The sequence below is a fragment of the Macaca mulatta genome, chromosome 17 (genome assembly GCF_049350105.2).
Source record: "Macaca mulatta isolate MMU2019108-1 chromosome 17, T2T-MMU8v2.0, whole genome shotgun sequence".
In the NCBI taxonomy this organism is placed as follows: Eukaryota; Metazoa; Chordata; class Mammalia; order Primates; family Cercopithecidae; genus Macaca; species Macaca mulatta.
The window spans coordinates 9,559,595-9,565,679 of record NC_133422.1 but is presented as its reverse complement, the minus strand read 5'-3'; the positions used below and the strand labels follow the sequence as shown (position 1 = coordinate 9,565,679).

Here is a 6,085-nt window from a genome sequence, read left to right as displayed (position 1 = left end):
AGATACCTGGGTACTTACCATTGTGTTACAATTGCCTACAATATTCAGTAAGGAAACATGCGTGTGTATAGTACAGGTTTGTAGCCTAGGTTTATAGTAGGCTCTATTTTCTAGGTTTGTGTAAGTATGCTCTATGATGTTCACACAACGATAAACTGCCTAACGATACATTTCTGAGAACGTATTCCCATCATTAAATGACACATGATTGTAACTGAGTCTTTGCTTTCATTTCTTTTGGGTATATATCCAGAGAGGGGATTGTTGAACCATATAGTAATTATATGTTTCATATTTTGGGAAACCACACACTGTTTTCCATAGTAGCTGCACCATTTTACATTCCCACCAACAATGCACAAGGATTCTAATTTCTGTGCATCTTCACCAACACTTATTTTCTGGTTTTTTTTTTTTTTTTTTTTTTTTTTTTGATAACAGCCACCATGGAGGTGTGATCAATTGAGTTTCAGTGATTATATTTTTCATTTCTAGAGTTCTATTCCATTTTTAAAAAACATCTATTATTTCTTTAACACTGCTAAAGATAGTTATTTTATATCCTGGGTGTGATATTTCTCTATCTGAAGTTTTTGCACATCTGTTTCTATTGTCACTTGTTACTGATTATTTCACTGATGGTGCTTTTTTAGTCTGTGTTTAGTTGGTTTAAAATTAGGAGTTGATCATTTTATTTAGGCATTTATTCATGGGAATTTTTCCCATGTACCTTGCTTGAAGGTACACTCTTTTAAATAAGATTTGTGTTTGTTTTTGCCAGCAACTAGGAGGCACTGCCAATATGAGACTTCTTTAAATTTAATCCTGGCTTGAGACTGTTCAGATCATTACCAGTATGAACTTGTACCAAAATTTACATGGGGTCCAGATCGAGGTGATGAATTCTCAATAAAGACTGCTATTACCCCTCCAATAAGTGTCAAGTTCAAGACAAGGAGGTTTCTCCATTGTTTCCATTTGCATATCAGTTTTTATTTCTTTTTCATCCCATCATGAAACATTGCCCTTGGGGTCCCAGCTAAATGCAGAAGAGGGTATCTCCTTATAGGAGTAGATCTTATAAGATTTACTAATTTTAGTAGATGCTCAGATTTATTTCCTTGCCTGGACCTTATTTGAGAGATATTTTATATTCCCAGTGGATAAAAGGACTACAGCAAAGGTATACATTCTTCTTAAATTCATATGTAGTCTTAAAGTAATTCCATTCAACATTCCGGAGTTCTGTGTATGGCGAGGAAGAATGTGGTAAAATGATTCTCGGAATAAATCAGCATGAAAAATAAGAATTTTAGAAAGAGAAATGGGAAGACAGAAGACTTTACCTACTTGATAGCAAGCTACGTCACTAAGTTGTCCAAAGAAAAATGAGATAATAATTAACAAGAATTCCATGGAAGAGCCTAAATAGAGTAAACCCCCAAAACATAAGCTTAATGTTTGATAAATGACTCATCACAAGTCATTAAGAAATTGATTCTTCAGCAAATGGTGTTTGTAAAATATAAAACTGAGATTCATATTCTTACTTCATTGCATACACTGGAGTAAATTTGTCATAAATTAAACAACTGAAAATAAAAGAAGCTGTAAAATTTATTTTACATGAATGAATGAATAATCTCTAGTCAGAAAAAAACTTTCTAAGGACAGAAGCAATTAGAGAAATAACAAAAGGAAAGATAACTAGATACAAATGAAAAGTCCGTACAGCAGAAGACATAAAAACTTAAAGCTAAGAACAACTGCAGGGAAAATTCTTTTTTAATTTTAATTTTAATTTTTTATTTCAGTAGGTTTTTGGGGAACAGGCGGTGTTTGGTTACATTGATAAATTCTTTAGCAGTAAATTGAGTGATTTTGGTGCACCTATCACCTAAGCAATGTACACTGTACCAAATGTGTAGTCTTTTATCCCTCACCCCCTCCCAACCTTTTCCCTGAGTCCCCAAAGTTCATTGTATCATTGTTATGCCTTTGCGTCCTCGTAGCTTAGCTCCCACTTATGAATGAGAATATATGATGTTTGGTTTTCCATTCCTGAGTTGCTTCACTTAGAATAATGGTCTCAAATTCCATCCAAGTTGCTGTGAATGACATTATTTTGTTCTTTTTATGGCTGAGTAGTATTCCATATATATTTTCTTTATCCACTCATTGATTGATGGGCATTTGGGCTAGTTTCATATTTCTGCAATTATGCATTGTGCTGCCATAAACGTGTGTGCAAGTATCTTTTTCGTATAATCACTTATTTTCCTCTGGGTAGATATCCAGTAGTAACATTGCTGGATCAAATGGCAGATTTACTTTTAGTTCTTTAAAGAATCACCACACTGTTTTCCATAGTGGTTGCACTAGTTTACATTTTCAACAGCAGTGTAAAAATGTTTCTTGTCACCACATCCATGCCAACATTTATTATTTTTTGATTTTTTTATTATGGCCATATTTGCAGAAGTAAGGTGATATTGCATTGCGATTTTGATTTACATTTCCCTGACAATTAGTAATATCAAGCATTTTTTCATATGTTTGTTGGCCATTTGTATACCTTCTTTTGAGAATTATCTATTCATGTCCTTAGCCCACTTTTTGCTGGAATTGTTTGTTTTTTTCTTGCTAATTTGTTTGAGTTCTTCATAGATTCTGGATATTAGTCCTTTGTCAGATGCATATTTGTGAAGATTTTGCCACTCTGTGGGTTGTCTGTTTACTCTGCTGATTATTTCTTTTGCTGTGCAGAAGCTTTTTAGTTTAATTAAGTCCCATCTATTTATCTTTGTTTTTGTTACATTTGCTTTTGGGTTCTTGTCCATGAAGTCTTTGCTTAAGCCAATGTCTAGAAGGTTTTTTTATGTTATCTTCTAGGATTTTTATAGTTTCAGGCCTTAAATTTAAATCTTTGATCCACCTTTAGTTGATTTTTGTATAAGATGAGTGATGAGGATACAGTTTCATTCTTCCACATGTGGCTTGCCAATTATCCCAGCACCATTTGTTGAATAGGGTGTCCTTTACCCACTTTAGGTTTTTGTTTGCTTTGTCAAAGATCAGTTGGTTGTAAGTATTTGGCTTTATTTCTGAGTTCTCTATTCTGTTCCATTGGTCTATGTGCCTATTTGTATACCAGTACCATGATGTTTTGGTGACTATAGCTTTATAGTATAGTTTGAAGTCAGGTAATGTGATGCCTCCAGATTTGTTCTTTTTGCTTTGTCATGCTTTGGGTATGCAGGCTATTTTTTGGTTACATGTGGATTTTAAGACTGTTTTTTCTAGTTCTGTGAAGACTGATGGTGGTATTTTGATGGGAATTGCATTGAATTTGTAGATTGCTTTTGGCAGTATGGTCATTTTCACAATATTGATTCTACCCTTTCATGAGTGGGGAATGTGTTTCCATTTGTTTGTGTCATCTATGATTTCTTTTGGCAGTATTTTATAGTTTTCCTTGTAGAGGTCTTTCACCACCTTGGTTACATATATTCATAAGTATTTTATTTTATTTTATTTGAAGCTATTGTAAAGGAGATTGAGTTTTTTATTTGAATCTCAGCTTGGTCACTGTTGGTATATAGCAGTGCTACTGATTTGTGTACATTGATTTTTGTATCCTGAAACTTTACTGAATTAATTTATCAGATCTAGGAGCTTTTTGGATGAGTCTTTAGGATTTTCTAGATATATGATCATATCATTGGCAAACAGCAAGAGTTTGACTTCCTCTTTACCAATTTGGATGCTCTTTATTTCTTTCTCTTGTCCGATTGCTCTGGCTAAAACTTCCAGTACTATGTTGAATAGAAGTGGTGAAAGTGGGCATCCTTGTCTTGCTCCAGTTCTCAGGGGGAATGTGTTCACCTCTTCCCCATTCAGTGTAATGTTGGCTGTGGGATTGTCATAGATGGATTTTATTACCTTAAAGTATGTCCCTTCTGTGCTGATTTTACTGAGGATTTTAATCTTAAAGCAATGCTGGATTTCGTCAAATGCTTTTTCTGTGTCTATTGAGATGATCATGTGCTTTTCTTTTAATTTTATTTATGTGTTGTATCACATAAACAGGATTGCATATGTTAAACCACTCCTGCATCCCTGGTATGAAACCCACTTGATTATTATGGATTATCTTTTTATATGCTGTTGAGTACAGTTACCTAGTATTTTGTTAAGGATATTTGCATCTATGTTCATCAGGGATATTGGTCTGTAGTTTTCTTTTTTTGTTATATCCTTTCCCGATTTTGGTATTACGGTGATGCTGGCTTCATAGAATGATTTAAAGAAGATGCCCTCTTTCTTTAGCTTGTAGAATAGTGTCAGTAGGGTTGCTACCAATTCTTCTTTGAATGTCTGATAGAATTCAGCTATGAGTCTGTCTCATCCTAGGCTTTTTTGTTGACAATTTTTTTTTATTGCTGTTTCAATTTTGCTGCTTGCTATTGGTCTGTTCAGAGTATCTATTTCTTTCTGGTTTAATCTAGGAGGGTTGTATGCTTCCAGGAATTTATCCATCTTCTTTATATTTTCTAGTTTGTGTGTATAAAGGTGTTCATAGTAGCCTTGAATGATCTTTTGTATTTCTGTGGTATCAGTTGTAATATCTCCTGTTTCATTTCTAATTGAGCTTATTTGGATCTTCCCTCTTCTTTTCTTGGTTAATCCTGCTAATGGTCTATCGATTTTGTTTATCTTTTCAAAGAACTAGCTTTTTGCTTACTTTATCTTTCGTATTGTTTTTCTTTGTTGTTTTAATTTCATTTAATTTCATTTTTAATTTTAATTTCTTTGTTGTTGTTTCTAATCTTTGTTGTTTCTTTTCTTTTGTTGGGTTTTGGTTTGGTTTGTTCTGTTTCTCTAGTTCCTTGAGGTATAACCTTAGATTGTCTATTTGTGCTCTTTCAGGCTTTTTGATATAGGCACTCAATGCTTTCCTCTTAGCATTGCTTTTGCTATATCATAGAGGTTTTGATAGGTTGCGTCACTATTATCATTCAGTTCAAAGAATTTTTTAAATTTCTAAATTGATTTCATTGTTGACCCAATGATCATTTAGGAGCAAGTTATTTAATTGCCACATATTTACATGGTTTTAAGGGATCCTTTTGGAGTTGATTTCCAATTTTATTCCACTGTGGTCAGAAGAGGACTTGATATAATTTTGATCATCTTAAATTTATTGAGACTTGTTTTATGGTCTGTCTTGGAGAATGTTCCATGTGATGATGAATAGACTGTATATTCTGCAATTGTTGGGTAGAAAGTTCTGTAAATATCTGTCAAGTCAGTTTGTTCTAGGGTATAGTTTAAGTTCATTGTTTCTTTGTTGACTTTCTGTCTTAATGGCCTGTCTAGTGCTATCAGTGGAGTACTGAAGTCTCCCACAATTACTGTATTGCTGTCGATCTCATTTCTTAGGTCTAGTACTAATTGTTTTATAAATTTGGGAGCTCCAGTGTGAGGTGCATATATATTTAGATTGTGATACTTTCCTGTTGGACTAGTCCTTTTATCATTATATAATGTCCTTCTTTGCCTTTTTAAACTGTTGTTGCTTTAAAGTCGGTTTTGTCTGATATAAGAATATTTACTCCTAATTGCTTTTGGTGTCCATTGGCATGGAATATCTTTTTCCATCCCTCTACCTTAAGTTTGTGTAAGTCTTTATGTGTTAGGTGAGTCTCCTGAAGACAGAAGAAACTTGGTTGGTGAATTCTCTTGTTGGTTAGCCTGGGTCACAGACTTACCTCTGTGGACTATGAGGGCTGTCGGGGCTGGGGGAGATTGGCAGCTCCATAAGCATCCTGAGATAGAGGAAAAATCCACTCCTGAAGGAAAGAAAGGTGAGCAGACAAGGAATGATCAGGTATCCACTACGTATGCCACACCCTCACTCATTCGAACATCTCCCAACTCACTCCCGGAGGGTCCAAGAGGATCTGTACCTCATCCACAGTTCAACCCCAGTCATCTCTCCAACTATGTCTGCCCTATGCTCCAGTGTTACTCCAGATAGGGAAAGTAAGCTTCACGTCCAGTGTGGCCAGTTCTGTCGCACAGC

The 6,085-nt window shown here is 34.7% G+C and overlaps 1 protein-coding gene across 3 annotated transcripts in view; it reads left to right on the top strand.

Annotated features, from left to right (window-relative positions):
- The first annotated feature begins 410 nt into the window (after nucleotides 1-410).
- The window catches only part of LOC114673599 (uncharacterized), a 185,106-nt gene continuing 179,431 nt past the window's right edge, over nucleotides 411-6,085 (top strand). The window contains exon 1 of one of the 3 annotated variants that reach the window (XR_013407832.1): nucleotides 411-452. The gene's annotated coding sequence lies outside the window, so the exon portion shown is untranslated. The remainder of the gene's footprint in view (nucleotides 453-6,085) is intronic. The other 2 variants (XR_013407833.1, XR_013407835.1) reach the window with 2 other exon arrangements.